Below are 24,668 nucleotides of genomic sequence, written 5' to 3' on the forward strand. Positions count from 1 at the left end.
AGAGGGAGAGGGGGAGGTGTTAACAAACAGACCCCAAATCCCACCAGCTCCAGCATAGCAGCGTGTTCTCTGGGGTTGCTGGGTGGCTGCTGCTGTCCTCCCTGTAGAGGATGGGGTCCCTCCATCTGGTGCCCCTCCTTGCTGTACCAGCTGGAGGAGGGGAGAGTGAGCCAGGGGGGTAGTGGCTGCTCCCTACAGCCCGGGCCAGAGGCACAGGGCTGTCCTGCCTCCTCCCCGGGGGAGGACCTGGGCCACGCAAGGACGGCTGTGAGGGACGCAGCCCTGAACAGTGGCCACCTCCCCACCTTGCCTGGCTATAGGAGCTCCTACAGACATTGTGGGGGCATAAGAATGACAAGGAAAGGGGCATATGCTGCCTCCATGGTGCTCATATCTTGGTGGAGAGACAAACACAGACAAACATGCAGTGGGTCTCCTGGGGTGACAGGTGGTGGGACTGGCTCAGGCAGGAAACAGTGTTTGAGCAGGGTTCCCAGGGGGGAAGTGTCATCAATATCTGTTGGAGACATGTCCATGCCCCACCTCATTAAATGCAGACCCAGAGTTTGAGGCCAGGGATTTTATTTTTTCTGGTGACTGCAGAGTGGTGTGGCCCTGGGGAGGGAGCTGTGACCCTCGGAGAGGGTATCCAGTGACAGGAGAGGAGCTTCTTTAAAACTGAGACAGCATGGGTCTCTGTCACCTTGCAGCCAGCACAGCTCCTTTTGACTCACGAGGAGAGAGAGAGCGGTAGTGACGTGGCCAGCTCTGTTTTACGACAGTGGGTCTAAGAATATCTTCATCATAACCTGCGCCACTGAGCTGGGAAAGATAAGAGACAGGCTGTGAGGATTCTCAGGGACAAAGAGGTTTTAAAGGGACGTGCAGAGCATTCACTCGAGCTTCTCCCCTGCAAGGCTTGCTGCGTTTAGGCACACATTTCAATTTTCATAATAAATGGACTGATGTCTAAACATTGTGCTTCTCTCTGTTGAAAACAGACTGAGAGAAATTAATTCTATCACTGAGTTGATTTGACACAGCAACTGGGAAACCAACTGGGTACCTTTTGCAAACAGAGTTAATTAATCAGATTTTTAGACTGATTTTTTTCCTTTTTCCTCCTCTTGTTTTTTTTTTTCCAAATTGGTACAAAACTAGTATGTGCATATGATGTAATTGAAACATGATAAAGGGAATAAAATTAGAGATACAAGCTCTTCTGTGTCCAGCCCCCACAAACTCCAGCTCTGGTCCCCACTGTTGTAACTACACGGGATCTTTCAGAAACTGTGCATGCGCAGGTGTCGAGAGAGAAGGGCGGTTGCCACCCTGGAGAAGAAGCCGCTGCTGGGAGGCTCAGTGGACTTCTCCACAGGCACCCTCCTCCCATTTCACATGTGGGCAAAGTGAAGCTCATGAGGTTCGCTGGACAACCTTGGTCACCCATCCAGGTGCAGGGCTGAACCAGGCCTTCCAGAGGTCATTCATTTGCTATCCTGCTTCATGGTACAAAGGGGGGGGGGGCGCGCAGCAGGGGAGCAGAAAACCCACCCACATCTGCTACTGGGCCTCAGGGCTCCGTCCACTTTGGTACAGAGCTGGCAAGTCTGGCATCACGGCCGGCACCTCCCGAGCAGCAGTGACCAAGGCCTCCCTGGGAGGATGGGGCTGTGCAGAGCACTGGGCTAGGGTGAAACCTGCTCTGCTCTCGTGGGTTCTCCCTGACCTCTGGAGGCTGCAGCCCCTTCTGAGATGTCACATTCTGGGGACAAAGCCCACTTTCCCACTGCCATTGGAGCCCCCAGGTGCCCCCCACCTGCTCTTTCAGTGAGGCTGGCAGGAATTTCTATGGAGATGAAGTGTTATTTCTCTCCTTCCGCCTGTCATCATTCTGGCTGCAAATGTATCCTGACTCATCTGCGTGGCCTCATCAAATATTCATACCCCAGCTCAGCCGGATGGCTGGATGGGGCCGCAGGAGGGTCCCTGTCTTAGACTGTAAGGCAACCCTGGGACTGTGCCCAAGGCCTCTGAGAGAAAGGCTCAGTTAGGGGACCAGAGGCAGCCCTCCAGGGAGCCTCTGGTAGGAAACGACCCATGATGGCACCTGGGGACTGGGGGTAGCTCCAGCCCTAGAGGATTAAGCCCAGTCCATAGCCAGAGGTCTGCTGTCTCCTCACCTCTGGGCTACCTGCTGGGCTAGCTGCCCCCTCTGACCTGGGTCCTACCTCATCAGCGCTTCTTCATCCCACAGCAAACAGCCTGGGGTCTTCACCAAGGGTTCTGTGGGGGGCCCAGGGACTGGTGCTCCCGGGGTTCCCTCAGGTGGCACACCCCTCTGGATTCTCCTCCCATACTGCGCAAGTGTTCATTTAATTTTGCTTTCTACGCAATACCTTAAAAACACAAAAACCTGACAACCAGCTTCTGCTTGACAGGACCGATCACCCTGATTTGAGTGGAAGCTGCCCTCTCTGAAAGGAGGTCCAGGCGCTGACAAGGACACGCTGTGCGCTTCCTCTGAGGCCTCTGGGGGAGGGGAGCCCATGAAAGATGTAAAACATAGTGAATAAAACATCGTGGCGCAGGCATGGGCAGGGAGGAACCCTCGCTTCTGCAAAGCCTGTGGGGACCCTGCAAATCTGTAGGAAGAGGCGCCTACTGACCGGCTTAATTTCCTGGATGTTTATTAAGCAAGTTTGGCAATGAGGGTCCCAGATGTGGTTTTGGTGGCTGCAGTCTCATCACTACCTCTGGTGGAGATGTCTATATGAGGGACACCTGTCACCTGCCCTGTCTTGTACCCCACGCAAGTTCCAAAGGTCCTCATGCAAGTGCCCCCACACCACCACCTGCTGTTAGCATCTGTGAAATGCATGCAAATCTCATGACCCACCCACCTCCCCCACCCCTGCACCTGGGGGTGGCTCACAGGGCTGTGTCCATCCCCAGGCCAAGGGAGAGAGGCCGCTCCCACCCAGCTCTACCCCAGCTGACACTTTGCCTTCTTCCCTGTTGGTCCAACCACAGAGCAAACAAACTCCTGCCTATAACTCATGCCCATCTCACTCCCAGGCTGCCCAAGGGAGAAGACTTGATCCTCTGCTGACATGGGCCACCTTGTCACTTTTCTCACTCAGGAGCTCTGGCTTTCCACCCTCCGTCTCCACCTCTCCGTGACCTAGCCCTACAGTGCAGTTTTTCTGCATGCCAAATCATATTTAAGGACACAGAACATCAAAAAGCACATTTCAGAAAATTAGAAGTTTACATTTTATTTAAACTAAATTTTTGAATTAAATGGTCAGCTAAAACATTGTTAAAGTTTTGGCATGGGTCACCAGACCCTGCATCCCCTCTCGCTCAGCATGGTCCCAGCTGTGAGGTCTTGGGAAGGTCACTTCCTCCTGGACATCTGGTGACCTCCTGTCTCCTAATGGGGCCTGATCCTGGGCTGGGCTCCCAAGGGTCTCTACATGTTTGTGTCATTCCTGTGTTTCTAAGAAAATGTCCCAACAGATGTGTGGCTTGTGAGGTAGGGGGTGGTGGAGTATAATTGAGCTGGAGCTGGGCCAGTGTTCCGCAAAGGCCTGGCAAGGGCTCCTGGGTGGAGCTGTTAGGCCTGCCCAGGAGTCCAGAGCCCCCTGCCTCAGCACACCCTTATCTTTATCACCACCCGTGTGGGTCCCCTTCACCGTTCTTGTCACCATCTGCAGATTTCTGATCTCCTTCCAGAGCAGTTGGGAGGAAGGGCTCAATCCCAATCCCAATGGGTGCCCATCATCCAGAACATGCTGGAACATGCCAGAACATACTGGAACATGCTGGAACACAGAATGAGTGCCCTGCTATGGTTTCTGCTGAATGAGTGCAGGGTAGAGCCTACACTGAGGAGGCTGAAACAAGGCAGGCAGCTACTACTGACCCACCTTAGAGTGGAGAGGGGCTGGCCCTGCTGGTGGAGATGGAAAGGCCACTTGTAGGGGCTTGTAGGTGGAATCTCAGAGGCTGCTTGGGACAGTCTGTGCTCACTCCGTACTTATGAGTAAGAGGTGAAGGGGCCTTGCTGAGAATCAGATCTTGTGGGCCCTGCCTGGTTAGCACCACCCCCTCCTCACCCACCAGCCACGCCACCAGCATGGATGACCCTGCTGGCTCCTCAGGATGGTTCATAGTGCCTTGCTTAACTCAATTTCACAGAACCTGTGATGCCATCTGGCTCCACAGTGACCTCGTGGCCAAGTCAGGACATGGATGTCCACACCTCTCATGTAAAGAAGGAAAAACTGAGGCTCAGAAAGAGCCAATGGCTGAGTCACACGGCCAGAGGTGACTCAGGGCTCTCTCACCCCTGGTGACTGTGAACCCTGTTTTGAGAGAGGGGACAGGGAGATTCTAAGGCCTGGCCCCTCCCACTTGGCCATGTTTGACTTGACAGTTTGACCTGACCTAGTGATACTGTTACACACCTAGTATGCAGTCACACTGGGAGGGTGAGGACTGTCACTGTGTGTGCTACCAGCTGGATTTGGTTTGGGTGCCATTCATGTCTTCTCTCCTCACATAAGCAGGTCATTCAAAGGGGTATGATTTTCTACCACTCTGAAAATAAATATCTTTGCTTTGTAAAACCACTCTCAGGGCAAAGTATGTGCCGGGCAGCTTAAAGAGGAAAAAATAAACTTAATCCAAATACTTTCATTTCAAGTGACAAGCAGCAGGAAGTACAATGTGCCTCATTTCCAGGACTGAAGGTTTTTAATCCTAAGTCCTCCCCATTCTGAGATATAAACCCAGGAAAGGATCAGGCACTTCATCCTGGTCAGATTTTCCCCCTTAAACATTTTAATGCCAAGTTTTGTCCAAAGTGTCATCTGTTATTGTAACACAATCTAGCAGGACAGCCAGGGCTGGGGGGCAGGGGGGGTGTTTCTGCTGAGACAACTTGTTTAACAGGCTCTCAGGACTGATCCTGGGGGATGGTCTCGCCTCCTGGGGAGGATGTCACAGAACATTGCAGAACGAACGTGAGCCTCTGTAATAGTGAGCTGTTAATCCTGGTGCTTCGAGGACATGTCTTAGCTTTGGACTGATGCAAATTTGCCTTTACTGCACTTTAAAGAAGCAGACACAGTCAGTGGTGAGCCGCCTGTATTGCAGTTTCCTCTGTAAAATGCGGTATGAGCCACCCACCTGGTGGCCATGCCCTCCTCAGGCAGAAGAGGAAGTGAGAGATGTCATCAGGCAGATGGGGGCAGGGCTGGAGGGACAGAGCAGCAGCCTCTCCTGAGACAGAGGTCACCGAATTCATAGACTTGACTGTGTGATTTCTCTCTGCACCCATCATGAGTGGGCACCTGCATTACCCACCATGGGTCCCGGGCTCCCCTCCATGTGTGGCTGTAGGATGCACTGATGGGTACTTGCTGAGTCAATGTGAATTAGCAACCCTTCTCCTTCCCACCCCTCCCAGGCCCTCCTGAGCACTGGGGCCTGAGGCCTGAGCACTGACCGTAGTCTGTGGCAGCAGGAGCTGTGGTTTGAAGTCCCAGCTGCACATTTCTAAGCACTGAGACTGTAAGTCACTTGGTCCAGTTATCTGGTACCGGCACTAATCACCCCAACACTCAGTGGCTTAAAAAAGAGCAATTGTTTCTTTTTCTCCATTGGCCCTAAGCTCTCTCGCATTTGGACAGTGGCTGGGGACCACCAAAGTCTCCTTCGCACCTATGCCTGGCACCCAGGCTGGGCAGACTCAGTTGCGGAGTTCCAAGGGAGCTCTCGCTGGGTACATGGGTCTCTCTGTGTGGCCTCTCCAGCATGGTGGTGTCAGGCTAGAGAACTTTTTACTCGGCCTCAGCGCTCCAGGTGATTGGCCCAAGAGAGACAGAGCCAGGCAAAAGCTGGATTGTCCTTTCGGCCTGGACACAGATGTCCTGCAGCATCACATACACCATGGTCTCAATTGAGTCCACTCTGGTTCGAGGGTGGTGGACACAGGTCCTGTCTCTTCACAGCGAGCAGCCAGCGAAGAGAACACATGGGCAGGAAATATTGTGGGCACCGGGAGACTGGGCTCTACCACATTCCTTGACAGCTGCTCACCCTCCCTCCAAAACGCTGGTTTGTAGGTCAGACACCATCCAATATTGGCAAACACTACAGTTCAACCTCATTAGAACAGCAGCCTTTATGTAGCGATTACCTTGTGCTGGGTGCTAATGACTTATGTCTCAGTCCCCACCAGCCTCCAGGAGAGGCCATTACTCTCACTGCCTTGCAGGCAGGGATCCATCCCTGTGCTCATGTAAGAATGAACATATGGTGTCCATATAAAACTTGTCCAGTTGCACTTTGTTCTCTGCTGTTCCCAATTTCCCCTTAGTGTTTTTTGTTGTTTTTTTAACTCTTTAAAATTTTTAAAAAATTCTTTAATTTGATGAGTGGTCTTACATTTTTTGGTCACCATCCGTCAGTTAAAAGCATCTGAGCAAACTCCCCAAAATTTATGTAATCTATTAAAATGTAGACATGATAACTGTCCTAAAATATTAAATACGCTGCAGAATATACATGAAAATGAAAAAGGATGAGATAAAATGAAATAAGCAATATTTCAGAATGTTCATTTATTATTAAAAACATTTTGCATTCAATTTAACATTATTACTCATTTAAAGTTAATAATTACAGTACTATTTAGGGAGGCTGGTCTGAGTGAATATGCTTCATTCCTTCCAACATCAGTGGTTTGGTAGCGTCTAAGATAGGCATGTTTCAATATGTGTCTGTCGGAGCTCAAAAGAACCTCTGAATTGTATGTAAATTCACATAAGAAGCGCATCGTCGGCTGCACTTCCAAAATCATGATATTGTTTGTTTCAGTTCATCCATCAATTATGGAAAAGCTTTTGTTGAAATTCGGCTGCTAAATTTACATCTCTCCTGAAACTCATCATCGTGGTTCTTGCAAACTTATCGGGAAGAGTTGCGTTTGTGTCTTTTTTAACAAATGGGTTCATAATTTGCTGAAACTTTTTATTTGAAAGACTGTTTTTGTGTGTGTTTTTTAACAGATTAGAAAAAAATGTTCCTACCTTTTGAAAACGAGCAAATATGAGAATTGGTACAGGTGACAAATGTAACAGCTCTTGGCAACAAGTCATGTAACATTAAAAACAGTTCAAATATTGGTTTTCAGAGCACATTGTCCGTTTTTTATTTTCTCACTGATTGTTGAAAACTCCACTTTTACCTGGAAAGATAGATTCCATGAGGTCTTTTGTTTTTTGCTAAAGTATGCGCTAGCATTCCACTCTCAAGCCGGATTAGAACATCATGATGGTTTAGCCTAATTTGTCCTCTGATGTGGCCTGTGAGCAGCTTGTGGGAACTGGCTAGGGTCAGCAGTCTCGCCCAGCCACCCCCTTGGGCTCATGTTAGTAAAGTCATTTTCAGGCTGTGGGGTTATGTGCATGTGTGTGTGTGCATGCATGCTCATGCATGTGTGCATGTGGGTGCATGTGTGCGTGCACGTGTATCTTTTAAAGCACCTACTTTATGAGGAATGGTTATTAAAGTGAAGCAACATCACCTGCCAATCCGCATATCTGGGTATAGGCGACCTGGAATGCAGCCCTCAGACCTGAAGGATACCCTCAGACCTCTCTGGCCCTACTCTAACTCTCCCTGTAGAATTAGATGTTTGGGGGTCACAGGGGTGTTTCCACCTAGATTTCATGCCCCTCCCTTCTAGACCACATCTTGGGTCCTCAGAATTCCCTGCCACACTTCCCAGGAGTGCTTCCAAGGTTTGTGTGGGCCTCTCCAGGGAAGACCTAGTCACCAGCATATATCCAGGCTTATGGTGGGCTAATGAGTGGATGTTTTCTTTTAAAATATGTTTTTTGGTTTTTTAAAAATTGATTTCAGAAAGAGAAGGGAGAGGGAGAGAGAGATAGAAACAGCAATGATGAAAGAGAATCATTGATCAGCTGCCTCCTGCACACCCCCTAATGGGGATCAAGCCTGTAGAATGTACCCTGACCAGAGATGGAACTGTGAGCTCCAGGTTCATGGGTCTGCGTTCAACCACTGAGCAACACCCACCAGGGTGGGTGAATGTTTTCAAAGTGTGGACAGAACTTGGCTTAGTGAGCTAGGTCATCCACCCCCAGGGTGGGACAGGGCGGGGGATAGGAAGAGAAGGTGGGGCTCGAGACTGATGGGACAAAGCCACATGGACCTGCCACAACACAAGAATTCCCACTCTGATGAGAGGGATGAGGGGAATAGAGCCACTATTCTATCAGGCTCCTTTGTGAAAAATAGGAAGAGGTGCCCCTCTGCTAGATGGAGCCTGTGGGGCACTGCTCACTGGCGAGGAGCAGCTGGGTTTGCTGCCTTCACAGGGCAGTGGCCTGGGTCTGTGAGCAGCAAGAACAGCACATGGTGTGCAGTGGCTGGTGGGAGAAGGTCTCTGTCTACCTCTTCACAGCACGGAAGTCCCCCTTGTCTCTGTCCTGTGGGTGAAAGAGTGGCCTGGTATGGGAGCATTACAGTAAGCACCACCACAGTGACACATTGTGTGTCCTTATGATGTTAGGTCAAGGGGTGACTGCAAAGAGAAGCTCTGGTGTTTCTCCACCCCTACCCCCCAGGGTCATTTGGGGGAAACCCAAAGGTCTGCTATCTTAGTTCTACCTTACTTTCATGTTTCCCCAAATCAGTCACTATATTGTTTCTTTTACAGCTTATTTACACCTGCTCACTGCTGCTTCTTCTGTCCCATGTCTTTCTTCTGGGTTCAGTCTTCTCCTGGGCTATGGCTCTTAGTAGTCACCTCAGAGATAGTCTGTAATTCTCAGGCTTTGTTGGTCTGAACTGCCTCCAGCCACCCTGCCAATGGTGGTGTGGGGACATGACTCCTTGTTGACATGCAGCCTCCCTGGACGTAGAGGTTCATTCATTCTCGACACCTAAGGTTGCTGATGATCGTCTGCTGACCACGTTGCCCTTTTCAGACATCAACTTTTTCTCTCTGGTTTCTCTTCTTTTGGGGGATTCTGTTTTAATTTTGCACAAGTCTCAGAGTGCTGCTTCCCCGTTTTTCAATCTTCAGGCATCTCTCTTGTGGGCTGAACTGTGTCCCCCCAAATTCATATGTTGGAGTTTTAACCTCAGCACCTCAGAATGTGACTGTATGTGGAGACAGAGTCTTTAAGGAGGTGATTCAGGTAAAATGAGGTCACTAGAGTGGACCCTAACCCAACAGAACTGGTGCCCTTATAAGAAGAGGAGATCAGGACACAGACACGCAGAGGGAAGACTATGCGAGGACACAGGGAGGCAACACTGTCTATCACTAAGGAGAGAGGCCTTGGAAGGAATCAGCCTGTGACACCTTAATCTCAGACTTCCAGCTTCCAGCACTAGGAGATAATAAATGTCTGTTGTTGGAGTCACCCCAACTGTGGTACTTTGTTATGGCAGCCCCAGAAAACTACAGTACTACAGCTCCTATTCTGGAAAATTCTCAGTCATTCTCTCTTTGAACCAAAGTGCCTCCTTCTCATTCTTTCCTGACTGCCTAAGTTGGATCATCTTATTCTATTTTTCATATCTCTTTATGGCCCATATTTTAAATAGTTTTTAATCTTTATGTGATGTTTTCTGGATGATATTCTCATCTCTACATTCTGGTTTGTTGAATCTCTTTTCCACTCTTCATCATCTGTTTCTAGCCTCTCCCTTGAGTTTTTAATTTTTATAATTATATTTTTCATTTCTAGAGTTTCTAAATGATTTACTTCTTTAAACATTTTGTTTTTTTCTTTATTCATGTTGCTTTTGATCTTATTGCTTCCATTCTCTAATTTATCTTTAGTTCTGGGGGATACAAGTCCTATTGTTTCTTACAGCTGTTGACTCTCTCATGCTGTTTCTTTCCCTTGTAAGCTTGAATATTTCATTGTGAGCTCATCTAGGTTGTAGAAGTGTCTTTACAGAAAAATATATGGTTTCTTCTTCCCAGGCACCAAGGATTTCAATCACTTAGACAAGTTTTTATTTTAGTTTCTTAGCTGGAGATCCATGCACCAAGAACGAGTGGAAATTTAGACCTCACGCTGCCGCATGTCATGTGCTCAGAGTTTTTATTTTGGGAGGAGTCTTTCCTTTGGCTATAGATCTGCTGATTTAATAGTGCAATGGCTAGAAATTTTCTATTCTTTTTTTTTCATAATGGGGCCCCTTAGGACCCTGGTGTTGTATAGGAGGCTGCTGTCCCAGCTCATTCAGGCCCATGACCATATCTCTCATTTGACCTGCACATTAAAGCCCAAGCTGTCACCACTGCAGGGTCTGCCTCTGTGCCTTGTTCTGAGGACTGCTCCAGCATCAGCTTTCATAACTGTGGCTTTGACTTACCACTTATTTTGAATAATATAAAAGTTCTCTTTCTTCCTTTTAACCAGGCTGTGTAGTTAAATTTTTTATTATTGTTCTTGTCTATTCTTAGCCCAGTTTCCTTACAAAATAGAGTCTGAGGCAGTTTTATGTACTAACATTTTCCTGGGAGTGTTATCCCATAGGAGCGTGGGAAGAGGGGGCTGAGGCTGGATTGCAGGAAAACAAATATCAGGGAGGTCACTGTGCATCACAGGCTGATACCTCTGTCTCCAGAGAGGCCACATAGAGCTTCTGGAACTCTGACCCGTCTGAGCAGGGAAAGGAGGAGGGTGGAGTTGATCTGTTAGCTCTTATGGCTCATTGGTCAGTTTGCCTCAACAAGTATTTACTCTCATACTTTCAGGTTGAGTGTGCATGAATGGTGATGTATCTTGAAGCATTCATCCCTCAAAGGCAACAAGAAAGTCCTAATAAGGCAGGCAAGAGGCCTCCATCACGAACTTGGGCAAAGGTGCCTTTGGGTGTTTATGCATGGCATGAAGGACTGGCAACATCCCCCTAGTGGACCCAGTCATGTGTAGTGGCTGCAGTGGCAACAATAGCAACCCTGCTCTGTGGCTGCAGAAGGAAGGCCACTATTGCCAGGGCTGAGCTGGCCAGACCAGCTCTAGGTGATCCACAAACTGAATCCATGCAGTTCACCCCTTGCAATCTCACCTGAGAAAAGATGCTCTTACTTTTTTCCTAAAAGGGTAGGGCAAGTATGATTCTTCAAGATGTCTAGTCACAACTACCAAAAGGTTATAAGCAGGGTTAGCAAACCAAGCTGTGGTCCCTGCTGCTGCAGCTCATCTAAGATCTGAAATGGATACTCTCCTTCCTCCACCCCATTCTAGATCAGTCTCCCTCAGCCAGAACTTTGCTAGTCTGAGTTGTTTGCCCTAAGGAATCAAGCCCTTGGTTGCCTTGCCTTTGATGGGCCATGGCTGCTGCAACTACCCATTTATGTTTATCAGTCAGCATGGACAACAAGTATCCCAGTGAATCTGTCCATTCCAGAGATCTTCTTCCTTGGCTGCACTGAATAGCAGCAAACTTAGCTCCTCCTGGGATTTGGAGTTGATTACCACCAGTACAATAGGTCCATTCTTTGCCTGCTTATCCAGTGTCATGAAAGCCCAAAGTGGCCAAGTGGTAGCTATGGCTTCCAGAAGAGTTGTAACCCTGGCAGAAGCATTCCCAACCCCTAACCAGGGAATCAGGACTTCTCACCCTGCAGAGCCTAAGACTACAATGACAGGACCACTAATCATGCAAGTGGTTCACCAAGAGTAGTGAAAAAAAGGGCAAAACTTGCCCCTGTGCCTTGGTTCCTGGAGCGTATATTCAAGGTATTGGGAACTCAATGCCATTTAGTGACTGTTGTCCTGGAGGACAGTGACTGAGTCCTGCAGAGTGCTGGCCCAGAGCTGGCACCTTAGCTGAGCCATTAATAAACCCTTCCATCATTCTTACTAGAATGGCTGCTTCTAGGTGACGGGGCACATGATAACACCAGTGAATGCCATCGCCGTGTGCCAATTTTCATACCTTCTTTACTTTGAACTAGGTCTCGCACAAGACAACGTTGTACGAAATAGTTTTGTTATCTAATGCAGCATATAGAACCAGTAAAAACTTAGTGGCTTAAAACCATGATTTATTATCTCTCACCATTCTGGGGGTTGGCAGGTTAAGGGAAATGGTTCTCATTTTGGCCCCTCATATGGTTGTAGTCATATGGTGGCTAAGTCTGGGACTATCTGAAGGCCTCTTCAGTGGGCTGAAATGGCTGGAATTGCTGGGGCTGCAGGGATAAACGTTCCACTCAGCCTCTACATGGGATGAACCTGGGTCTACTCCACAGCATGACATTCTGGGGGCAGCTGGACTTTCGTATATGTTGGTGACCTCCTCCCAGAGCAAGCATTTCAGGAAAGAATTGGAAGCTACTTAAAGCCTAGCCTCAGAAACTGGCACAGCATCACTCTTGTCTTATTCTATTGGCCAAAGAACCCACTCAGTTTCAAGGAGAAGCATGAACTTCAGCTTTTGATAGGAGAAATATCAAATAATGTGTGGCCATCTTTAATCTTCTATAGACAGCATGTCAATAGATAGGGAACTCTCTAAGTCATTAGATGGGGAAGACACATAGGACAAAGAAAGCCTGTACAAAAGTACTGTATATATCAACTGCTGTAAGGACAAATCACGCTCTCCTCCAAGGTCATTCATCTGCCTCCAAGAGGTTGGCTGGTCTCCCTGAAGTATGGTACCATATCAGCGTTGGTCTGCATTGCTGGCAGGCTAGGCACTCAGCAGTGGCAGCCATCAGATCAGACTTGATGAAGGGAAGGCCATGCTGTCTGAGCCATGTATAGCCATCAGACCTTTTCTCATGGCCACTCTGTTCATGGGACACTGGCATAAGCAGTGGAGTAGCTGAGCACATGGACTGGCTGGCATCCACTGATGAGTCATCCTGTCAACCTAGCAGTTTGGTACTTCCTCTGGAGGAGGTGCTTTCTGGAGTGTATCAATACAAGACACAAAAATCTTCATGCATTGGGGCCTCTTTTGCAGAGCCATCCATATACCTCTTCCCCCAAATTTCTTCTTCCCAGTTCCTAATCTTGTTCCTTGTAGGGCAGGCTGACGACACCCTAAGGGTGGCCTGGTCCTATGAAGAGGGCTTTCTGCCTCAGTATTTTCTGAAGGGAAAATGCACATACCCCCACACCCCCCTTCCCAAATTGTGTCCTTGTGTTTAGACCTCCCTCCATGCAAAGGAGCCTGGGGGGACATTAACCCTAATTACCACTGGGACTTGCTTCTGTGCATAACTATTTCCTCTCTATTCCTCCCCCATGCCACCTGCCCTTTTAAACCTTTTAATATGGAGTCAGAAAGTCTTCCATCCCCACCCCTCCAGATGCTCCAGCCTGTGATAACGTGGCCACCCCAGCTCCCTGGTGGCATGGATGCGTGTGACAATCAGGAAGGCACGTGCTATGAGACTTCCCAGGGTTTGATCTGACATCATTCCAAGCAGATGATAATTATGTGGCTCCTTCCTTCCCCGCTTCCCGCACCCCTCAGCAACACACCATGCAGTTATTTATAAACACTGGCCCCTGGGTGCACTTCTCACGGGAAGGACCGCGGTGACAACGGCCAAAGCACACGCAGGGCGCTAACGCGGGGAAACGCAGCGGCGCCGGCGGAGGCCGGGAGCCGGCTGGTCCAGGGGCGGGGCGGAGCCGAGCCCGGGCCAGCTCCGCCCCGGGCGCCCAGCTGCTTTGACCGGAGGGTGGGGCTGCTCTGGTAGGCAGGTCCTCTTTCAGAGATCTGCTAATTTACCACAATATGCCAGCAGACACAGATTGTCCTGTGTGTCAAGGACAGAGGCAGGAGATGAGCTACTTTTTTCCTCCCAGGAACTGAAAATAATTGAAAGTTGTTAGGGTCCAACATGCTGTCCCGAAAAACACTATCATTACTTTCCTAATGACTAACTGTGCCTTTCAGGAGGCGATGAAGGCAGCTGAGAGGCCTTGGGCTCCTGGAGAGGATGGGGAAGTGGGAGGCTGGCAGCCTGTAATCTGGGCGGGGCTGGGGGGGCACTGAGGGTACTCTGCCTGTGCCCCCGCGGCGCACTCTGGCCTTGGGAATAGGGTCCCCAGGGTCCCTTGGCCCCTGCGCCAGCAGCGTCAAACTGAAACTGAGAGAGCCACGTAGTCGGATGCTGCAAATCCTTGCAGCCTTGGTCCCATGGTCCAAGTCCTACTGGGTGTGCTGCCATCATCTTTTCTCGTTCAATTCCCGGTGTCATGTCCCAGTGTCCCTGCTGTAGGACCACGGAACCAAGGCCTCTGCCTCCCTCTGGTGCTACACTATCCTTTCCACCCCAAGAGCACACAGTTAAACCACATCTCCCTGCTCTGAACATGGCAGGTGCCACCCACACTGCTGGGAGGGGTTCCTACGGCCCCTGCCTCCTGACCACCTCTTAGGAAGTACTCATGGACCCTGCTGCTCTGCCTTTCCAGGCGACTCCACCCAGCCCTTCCTCACCCACCAGCCAGCGCCCTTTCTTTTTTAAAGGTTGTCTTTGAATTACATGGGTGACACGGGAAGACATGCAGCTCTTCCTGACCTTCCCCATACCTAACCCCTCTGGTGTGGACCCTCCAGAATTTGCCCTCTGGGTGTTGCCCAGCCTTGCCTGCCTCCGGGTGCCAACGGGGTCCCTTGTGTCCTGCGGCCAGGCTCCAGTGCTGGGCCATTTCCAATCCTTCCACCAAAAAAAAAGAAAAAAAAAAAAGAGGTCATAGTGGTGACCCCTGAGTGAGTGGGCTTCCTTCAGCCCTCCTTCCACCCTTCACCGCCCACAAAGCAGCAGGGTTCACAGAGGAGAGGCCCCGGAAATACCTCCTGCCCCAGGCCAGGAGCAAACGGTGCCAGCGGGTCCTGAGCAGGGGTGCTTGCCGGGGACACAGCCGTTCCCAGGCCCCTCCCCAAGCCCCGCTCGGGCGGCCGCTGAGCTCTCTCCCTGCTCCGGGCGCAAGCAGGCTGGGCCCCCTCCTGGGCTCCGGGTCCCGCGAGGGCGGTGTCCGCGGGCGACGCCCGGCCGGCTGCCCCGCCCCCTGGTGGTTCCCGGGGGCCCGAGGCCTCCGCGGAGCCTGTGACCCGGCTCATGCCGTGGAAGAAATAATCCTCGCTGAGAAAAGGCCACAATGCACTGACGGGACGCCAGGGTTCAGGGCCACGAAAGTGACCGGAATAGAAACAAAACAGCCGAGCGCAGCCCAGGAGGTGGGGTGAAAGGGTAATGACGCGAAACACCCGGACATGTTCCGGCCCCGAGGACAGTCCAGAGTTTCGTCCTCGGGTCACCTGCAGGCAGGTGCGCCGACCAGGAGCCTTCGGAGGTCCATGAGCAAGCCCACCTGCGTCCTGGGTCGGCCCCGCGGGCAGACGGGCACACTGCCGGACGGACATACGGATTCCGCGGCTTGGGAGGAAGAAGGGGGCACGTGCCGAGGCGCTGGGACACGTGGGGGGATCGTGCTCGCTGGGGGCGTCGGAGCCCAGCCCGGTAGGGTCAGGGGCGGGAGCGGGGCCGGGGGAGGGATCCCGGCGGGGTCTCGGAAACAGGCCCGGAGGCCGGGATGAGTTTGCTTTACTGGCCACCGAAGGACCCCCGCCCGCGGGATAGGAGGGAGAGGGCGCGGGCTCCGGACCTGTCCAGGTCCACTCAGCGCTTCGAACGCGGAACGGCGAGCGGGGACCCATCGTAGTTCCCGAAGCTCTAGCGGAGGCCAAGCCAGAGACCCGCCCCGGCCCCACCCCATCTATGGTTCCGCCCCTTCCCCCGCCCCAAGCCCCGCCCGGGCCAGTAACCTGCCTTCGCGAGTTCCCGCTCCGCTCCATTTACAGCCCCGCCCCGGCTCTGACCGCGCTCCCTCCCATTGGCCCTCCCCACCCGACCCGCTCCCTGCCTGTGACCAGCCCGCCTAAGACCCCGCCTCCTTCCCGCCCCAACTTTCTGTACCGCCCCCATCGCTATTGGCCCGGTTCAGCCCCCGCCCCCTCGACGCTGTCGGTTTCTTTCGGAAAGGCTTCATGAGCTACGATTGGTCGCCCACTCTCCGTTCCGCCGTTCGATTGGCTCGCGGCGCCCGCTTTCGCGGGACTCTGCACTTGAGCTGGGGCGGGGCCAGCAGCGGCGCGCGCCGTGGGATTGGACAGCCGCACGGAGGGGGCGGGTCCACGCCGCGCGCAGCGCCTCGGCTGGAGCGCGAGGAACTGCTATCGCCGCCTCAGTCGCTTGCCTCAGTCGCTTGCTTCAGTCGCCTCAGTCGCTTCAGTCTCCTCACACTTCTCATATTCGGTCGCCTCAGGCTCTGTCGCCACCGCTTGGACCACCCCGTCCCCAATCCCCGACCCCGGCCCGGCCTCCCGCCGGCCGGCCCGCGGGCACGCCCTCTGGTGAGTGAGTGGTCGCAGGCGGGGCCGGGGGCGGGGTCCACAGGTGGAGCTTGGGACCCGGCTGGGAGTTGGGGTCCGGGCCAAGGTCGGGGGACGGGGGTCAAACCAGGGTTGGCGTCCGGGCTGGGCGGTGGTCGGGAGGCCGTGGCCGGGCGGCGATCTCCGGCGGCCGCCAACTTTGGCCGCGGGCTCGCGGGCGGGGGCGCACGTCTCGGGCGACTGAGTCCTGGAGAGGCCGAAAGAGCGGAGGCCCCTCCCCGGCCCGGCCAACTTGGGGCGGCAGCTGCGGCGCGGGCGGGCGGGCGGGCGGATCGGGCCATCGTCGTCCCCCTTCCCCGCGGCCCTCGGAGTTAGCGCCCCGCGGCCCACCTCTCCGAGGATCCGAAGTGGGCCGGGGGCCGGGCGGGGGTTAGTTATTGGGACTTGGGTGACGAGGTGCCGCCGGCCCCCCCTTCCCCGCTCCCCCAGAAGTTGTCGGCGAGACGCTGCCTTCGGTAACGGCTGGATGGGCTCACTCTTGGGTGAATAGCTGCCACGATCTTGTTCTGGGCTTTACGAGGCTTAAGTTTCAAACGACTTAAACTTGCTCGTGTATGATTGGGAAAGATTGTGGGGGCAGCATCCCCAGCGCCCCGTTCTGTGGGACACAGGAGCTGCCGCAGATGCGCAGGTGCTGAGGCGACGCAGGCGAACCCGACCCGCGCGGTGCCCTTTGCGTCCCCTCCCGCAGACACCGCAGCCGCCCCTTCGCTGAGGTGTCCGGGTCGTCCGTGGACCCCGTGTCAAAGCAGGTTACCTGGAGGCAGGTCCCCGTTCCTCTTTTTTGGTCACTGTATTTTCTTTTATTTGAGGGTGGGTCAAAACGTGTTTCTTATTGTTCCCACAAGTGTTCTACTCTGGAAGTATTGTTCAGTGAAAGTTTATCTTTTTTTCTCTTTTTATCTGGTGGCTTTTCTAACGTCTCTCTTTCTACTCTGAAGTATATTACTCACACAACACATTTGAAAGTTAACAAAAAGTCAGATCTTAAATCTTGTGTGTAGGGGTGGTTATCGGAATTCCTCCTGTCTTCTCTTCAAGGCAGCGTGAACTTCTGGGCCTGTTTACCCTGCATGTGAGCTGACAGCGCTCTCTGGGTTGCTGAGGATTCATGGTGTGCGATTCACCGAGAGGGATAATACTAGGGCAGGCAGGCAGGCCTCCACCAGAGACTGCAGAGACTAGCCTGGGTAATACACAGTTCAAACCGTTCCTCTGGCACAGGTCTTCCCACATTCTTCTGAAGTTCAGCTTGTTTTTAGGGGTGAGCTGTTGCCCCTTTTCTGTTCTTTGAACTTGGCTTAGGTGTGGGAACCAAAGAAGTGTGCAAGGGAGCTTCCCTATTGAAGAGTCCCCGTTCTCCTCACGCACAGTAACGACTCATTCGTCTTAACATGTCCTAGAGAGGCCCATTTTGGTCCAAAGAGACTGAAGAACAGTGGCACCCTGGAGGGATTGCTGGCAAAATCCAAAAAGACGACACTGATCATCACATTAGAGGACTGGAATAGTTTTGGATGGTGTTTTCAGGCTTGGAGATCCATTAGAAACCAAGGGGCCTTCAGATATAGATGCAGTCACCGACCAACTGATATCGCTCACTTTTGAGTACTCTTGTTTTTCCCTTGTATGTAGATGCTGTTGTTTATACCGTGCAAGTTCATTACAAGTGTTTTAAAATTTGTATAACTTCATGTATTTTCTTAGTTAACACTGAATATTATAAAGTTGTAAAAAAGGTTTGATGGTAAAAGGGATCTTTGTAACTGAAAAGATTGGGTATCCTGTTTAGAATTCAGGGCTTTGTGACGTGTTGCCACAGGTGGTGCTGATTACTGGTGGTATTGGACCTCTCAGAACATCACTTTTTCAGATGTCATTATTAATACTCAGGTTTAGAGAAAATATACAGCTTTATGGCTACTTTTTTTGGGGGGGTTCTTATGAGAAAGTTTCAACATACATTCATTTCGTTAGATGTTTAAAAAGAAGCTTTCTCTTTTCCTGTTGTTAGAGGGAAGCTCAGAGCATGCTGCATTTATATTTGGGAAAGTCTCATGAGGTTCTTGAAACATTCTAGCCATTCAAGACTGGACACTGTATGTTAGTTTCAAAAATTTTAATTCCTTGACCTGTAGCCAATTTCTGGACTTGTAGCCGTGTATCAATGGCAAAGTTATTCCCAATTTCACAGAAATCTCAGGGCTTAATTGTAAAAATGATCACTGAATCAGATTTTGGTAGGTAGAAGTTATTCCCTTTGGTGAAGAAGGTTTGTCCTTTGGGTCATAACAGAGAATAATACCTGCTCATGTATTAGGGTCACCCCCAAACTTAAACATTAGGGTGAATACTGTGCATTTTTGGACGGCTCTGATATCTCTTAGCCCTGGTGGCAAGGATTCTTACAGGCAAGTCGGGTGTCCACTGTCCATGGTGCTGAACGCGTGCCCTCTGTTTTTTTTCATCTTCAAATTTCCTTTCCAGTGTAAGAGTGATTTTGGATGGAGTATGTTTTAAAAATGAATTTCAGAATTCACACTATTAAAGAAAAGTAGAACAGAGGATTTTATTGAACCTGGAAGGAAGCGTGCATTTTAAAAACTCAAGCCATGTTATTGTCTCTTTTTTAAAGTGAACAATTATGCCGACTCAACAATTCCATTCCCTTGCTTAGTCTCCTCCCCAAGTGGGTATTTTCTTGCTAGCCATGCACATCAAGTAGCAAATCATTGAAGTTAAATGAGACCCTGTTTGATTAAAACCACCCTTTTAAAAATGTACCTTTGTTATAATATATAAGATATTTCTACATAAAGGCAATTTTTTTTTACCCTAAACTGGGTCGATTGTAGCATCCCTTACAGATATTTGTATAGAGGCAATTTGTTTTTTCCTAAACTGAGTCGATTGTAGCATCACTCACACTCATTAGCATGGTGCTTTTCACCTTTCCTGGAGAGGGACGGGAGCCCTCTGAGTATGTGGTGGGGCTGTTGGGCAGTTACCAGGTATTCCTGCTGTGTTGGAGCAATATCTACTCTTCTGTAATTTTGAGATATCTTTGTAAATCATTTACATAAATCCTTTGTTTCTGTTGAAATTGCTCCGCAGGTTAGTAATAGAAAATAATGGGTGTTACTTGTGGTACAGAGATTCTTCCGCATGATAGTAAGTTGTGCATCAAACTAAGCAGTTGATTGTTGAGGTGCTTTTGTTATGAGCATTTTAACTAGTTATTTGGCTCTGTAGGTTGTACACTTAAGCCAGGTTACTCTTTGCATCTGTTTTGTTGAAGGAAACCCAGGACAGCTTTCTTCTGCCTCCTCCAAGCTTCAGAAATTCCTCTGAGTGCCTACTCTTTGCCAGGCCCTGTGATATGATCTGGGAACCCACAGGGGAATGAGACAGAGTTATTATCATTGAAGGACTCACTACTTTGGATCCAGGAAAAGACATGTAAACAGATGGTTACAGGGGGCCACGCTCAGTGGTGCAATTAGGATACACAGAAAGCTGGATTAGTGTGTTGAAGAGGGGTGATTCATTTAGGCTGGGAATCAGAGAAGGCTTCAGAGAGGAGGTAGCTTTTGGGCTGAGCTCTGGAGGATGAATTGTAATTGTTTGGGCATAGATGAGTATAAATCGATTTGAAAAAGACAGGAAGGTTGGTGTAATGGTAGAACTGGATATGTGATGGTGCTGAGTCTGGAGGCATGGGGAGTATTATGAAAGGGTTGAGATTCCACTAGAGATGTGTGTGTAGGGGGAGAGTTGAGAAGAGGTTGTGTGGTAGACAGAATAATGGCCTTCTAAAGCTGTCTACATCCTAATCTATAGAACCTGTGAATATATTACCTGGCAAACACGATTTAAGGTAGCAAATGGAATGAAGGTTGCTAATCAGCTGATTTTAAAATAAGGATATTATTTTGGATTACCTGGATGGGCCCAAAGTAATCACAAGGGTCCTTAAATGTGGAAGAGGGAGGCAGAGGAGTCAGTGTCATAGTGATGTGAAATGAGGAAGGTTACCTGTCAGTTCTGGCTTTGAAAATAGAAGGGATTCGTAGGCCAAGAAATGCTCAAGCTCCTAAAGCTAGAAAAGGTGACAAAATTGATTCTTCTCCAGAGCCTCCAGAAAGGAACATAGCCCTGATGACTCCTTGGTTCTAGCTCAGTGAGAACCATGTCTCACTTCAGATCTCCAGAACTGTAAGGTAATCAATTTGTGTTGTGATAAGCCACTAACTTTGTGGAAATTTGTTAGAGCAGCCACAGGAAACTGATGCAAGTTGGGACTCTGCTCTAGGAAGTTTTTGCTGGTAAAGTTTAAGGAGGAAATAATATGGTCAGATTGGCTGTAGAAGATAAACGGATTCAACTGATATTTGGGAGGAGGTTGCCCCAGGTAAGCATAGTTCTGATCCCTAGTTTCATCTGGCAAGACTGGCATCTGATATTATCTTACCTGGCCTGTGTCCCACTTGAAGTCTTTCTCCTAGCAGCCTGCTTGGTCTCCCCCAGCCCCCACCCCCTGCAAATTCCATGTCCCACTGGCCTATCTTTCCTCTGTGCTGGGCACTCAGAAGAGAGTGGACCTGGTATTCATCTACAAGTGGAATTGTGGGGTCATAGGGTAGGCCCAATTCCAACCTCAGAGCTCTTGTTAAAGTACTTTCAAAGGGTGTGTTTCTTCACTTCCTTGCTAATATTACTTTGTATGTTCAGATGTTTTGATTGTTGTCATTCTAGTAGATATGAAATATCTCATTGTTTTAATTTGCATTTTCTTGATTACTACTGTGTTTGAGGACTTCTTATCTATTTGGGTTTCCTCTTCTATAAATTGTATTCATATGTTGTTTGTCCATTTGTTGCCTGGGTTGTCCTTTTTTTATAGCTTTTTAGAATTTCTTATTTATTCTGAATTCTATTTGTGTCCTATTTTTATCCTTTTAAAATGCTGTTTTGATGAACAGATATTTAATTTTAATGTAGCCAAATTTATCAATATTTTCCTTATGGTTTGTGATTATTAAGTCTTAAGAAATTCTTTGTTACCATAAGGTCATAAGACATCCTCCTCTTTTAAAATATTTTTTGAATATTTGCTTGTAATATTCTACTCTGAACTTATTTTTGTGTGAGGTGTGAGGTAGAGACATAATTTTAGAAATTTTCCAGTACCATTTATTGAGTACCATTCTTTCTCTTGTGATCTGCAATGCTATCTTTGAAACATACCAGATTTCACAAATGTGTGGATCTGTTTTTAATTTCTCCATGTAAATAATGATAATTTCATTTCTTCCTTCCTAGTCTTTAAATACTTTATTTATTTTTTTGTCTTACTCCTTTTGTTTGGACCACTAAACAAAAGTTGTTGTAAGGCTATCTTAATATTGTTTTTAACTTTAATGGGAATGCTTTAAAGCTTTAAAGTTTGCTTTTTTTTGTAGTTCCTTATATTAGGTTAAGCATGGGCTCATCTACTAATGTTTGAATAAATGTTTTTTAAAATCATTACTAGATTTTGAATTTTATCAAATAGTGTTCTGCCTCTATTTAGATAATTTTATGTTGGTTTTTTTTCTTCTTCTTTAAATTGTGACTGAGGTGAAATATTTTAATTTTTTAATTTCAAACCATCATTGATTTCTTGGGATAAACTGTATATTGTTATGATGTATTACATTTACTTATTATTATGGGATCCAATATGGTAATAAATCATTTAGGATTTTGGTACATGTGTTCATTAGAAGTATTAACCACTAATAATTATTTCTTGTATTGCTCTTTTTCAGATTTGGTATCAAGGTGATGTTTTATTATCTCTGTAATTGTTTCTGAGAAGGAGGGATTTTTGTTCCCTGGAAGTTTGGCAAATTGCTTCTTAAATGTCCTAGATCTGGGCCCTTTTAGAACATGGAGATTTAAAAAAAATTTTTTTAAATCCTCACCTGAGGATATTTTTTTCCACTGCTTTTCAGAGAGAGTGGGGATGAGGGTAGAGAGAGAAGAGAGAGAGAGAAACATTGATGTGAGAGAGACACATCGATTAGTTGCCTCCTGCATGTGCCCCTACCAGGGCTGGGGACTGAGCCTCCAACCGAGATATGTGCCCTTGACCAGAATTGAACCGGAGAACCATCATCTGTGGGCTGATGCTTTAACCACTGAGCAAAACCGGCTAGAGCTAGAACATGGAGATTCTTGCGCCAACAATTAATCACTTTATAAGGGTAGCTGGTTCATTCTTCTCACATTTTCTTGGCCAGAAGGAGTCATTCTGGCCACACCTAGTTTCAAATTGGGCAGTGAAGTGGAGTCTTCCATGTCCTGGAAGTTTAGGACAACTGGATACCGGTAAATACTAGTAATATGTCCCACACTGTGGAGGCTAATTGATGTCAGTGCTGCAGACTTAGCCAAAACTCAGTGTTCCTCTGTAGGTCTTGTTCGTAGGTATTGCAAGTGTGTTGGTCATCAAGGGACCAATTAGAATGTGAAGTTAGATATCATATTGGTTTGTGTTCCTACTTACTCTCTTAAGAACCCACCTTGGGAATTGCTGCCTTTCTACCTCTCCTTATTTCAGAGGAAAGGTCTCCCTTTCTCATTCCTTCCCACTGATGTAAATCTTAACCATCCTTCAAGGATGGCACAGGACCTGCTGAAATTCTGTGTTTACTCTGACTCATGATGAACTCTCCTGTCAATTCTTATAGTACTCTACTGCCTTAGCAGTGTAGAGAGCAGGGTTCAGTTGTGTTTAGGGGTGGTTAGTTGATCAGAAGAGTCTTCAGATCCAAGTGCAAGCTTCCTCCCTTTGCTTGGGCTCTGCAATGAGAGCCTAGATACAGTGGACAGGCTCTATGAAGGTGACCTCACCATGATTCCCACCTCTTAGTATTCATGCCCTTGTGTAATCCACTCCCATTGAAGTGGGACTTGTGATTTGCTTCTAACAGGATATGGCAAAAGTGATGACATGTCACTGTCATGATTATGTTATGTTATATACAATTCTGTCTTGCTAGAAATTTATTTAGAGACTCTCTTTGCTGGCTTGAGTAAGTGGCTATGCTGGGGAAGCCCAAATGGCAAGAACTGCATGAGGCCTTCAAGATCTGAGGGTGGCCTGCAGGGACAGCCAGTAGGAAGCAGGAGTCCTCAGCCCTACAAAAAGGAAACAAAATCTGCCAATAGCTTGAGTGAGCTTAGAAGTGGATTCTCTTGCAGTCAAGCCTTCAGATGAGATGGGCCAACAGCCTGATTCGGCCTTGTGAAACTCTAAGCAATGGACTCAGTTAAGCCTTCTCAGACTCCTGACCTATAGAAACTGAGATAGTAAATGTATATTGTTTTAAGTTACTAGGTTTGTTATGCAGCTATAGAAAACTAATGTGTCAGATCTGTACTGACCTCCCAGTTACCCTCACTAGAAGTGGGTTTGGGTTGATAACAGGGTGTTTGACTCTATTTGAGGTAGTCAGTTTATTATTATTATTATTATTTAATCCTCACTTGAGGATATTTTTTCCATTGATTTTAGAAAGCATGGAAAAGAGGGGAGAGGGAGAGAAACATTGATGTGAGAGAGACACATTGATTGGTTGCCTCCTGCACCCACCCTTACCAGGTCAGGGATTAAACCTGCAACCAAGGTACATGCCCTTGATGGGGAATGGAACCCGCAACTCTTCGGTCTTCAGGCTGCCACTCTAACCACTGGGCAAACTGGCCAGGGCAGTTTTTTATTATTTTTAAAAAAGTTTTTCCTATATATAAAATTAGTACAAATGTTTTGTGTAGAAAAATTGGAGCAAGTAGAAAGTATAAAGGACAAAATGAACATTGTCCATAATCTTACTACACAAAGATAGTACTTTTTTTTCTACTTTTATGTATATATGCTATGCATTACCTAAAAGTTGGGAATCATTCCATAATGTATTTAATGAATAACCTTTTTTCTTTCTACTAGATAGTGAGCATTTCCTGTGTCATATTTTTTAAAATATTATTTTGAATGGCTGCATACTATTCCAATGGGTGTCACAATTTATTGAACCACTTCTCTAGAGCTGGACATTCATGTTGCTTTAAAATATTTACCATCATAAATAATGTGTTGATAAATATTCTATACAAAAATCATTGTGTGTATCACTGAT

The 24,668-nt window shown here is 48.4% G+C and overlaps 1 protein-coding gene across 7 annotated transcripts in view; it reads left to right on the forward strand.

The window, feature by feature from the left end:
• The first annotated feature begins 16,194 nt into the window (after positions 1 to 16,194).
• The window catches only part of PCBP3 (poly(rC) binding protein 3), a 185,522-nt gene continuing 177,048 nt past the window's right edge, over positions 16,195 to 24,668 (forward strand). For 2 of the 7 annotated variants that reach the window (XM_081138497.1, XM_081138502.1), the window contains exon 1: positions 16,222 to 16,446. The gene's annotated coding sequence lies outside the window, so the exon portion shown is untranslated. Of the gene's footprint in view, positions 16,447 to 24,668 lie in introns of all 7 variants that reach the window. The other 5 variants (XM_081138500.1, XM_081138501.1, XM_081138503.1 and 2 more) reach the window with 4 other exon arrangements.

Source organism: Miniopterus schreibersii (genome assembly GCF_964146895.1).
Source record: "Miniopterus schreibersii genome assembly, chromosome: 5".
NCBI lineage: Eukaryota > Metazoa > Chordata > Mammalia > Chiroptera > Miniopteridae > Miniopterus > Miniopterus schreibersii.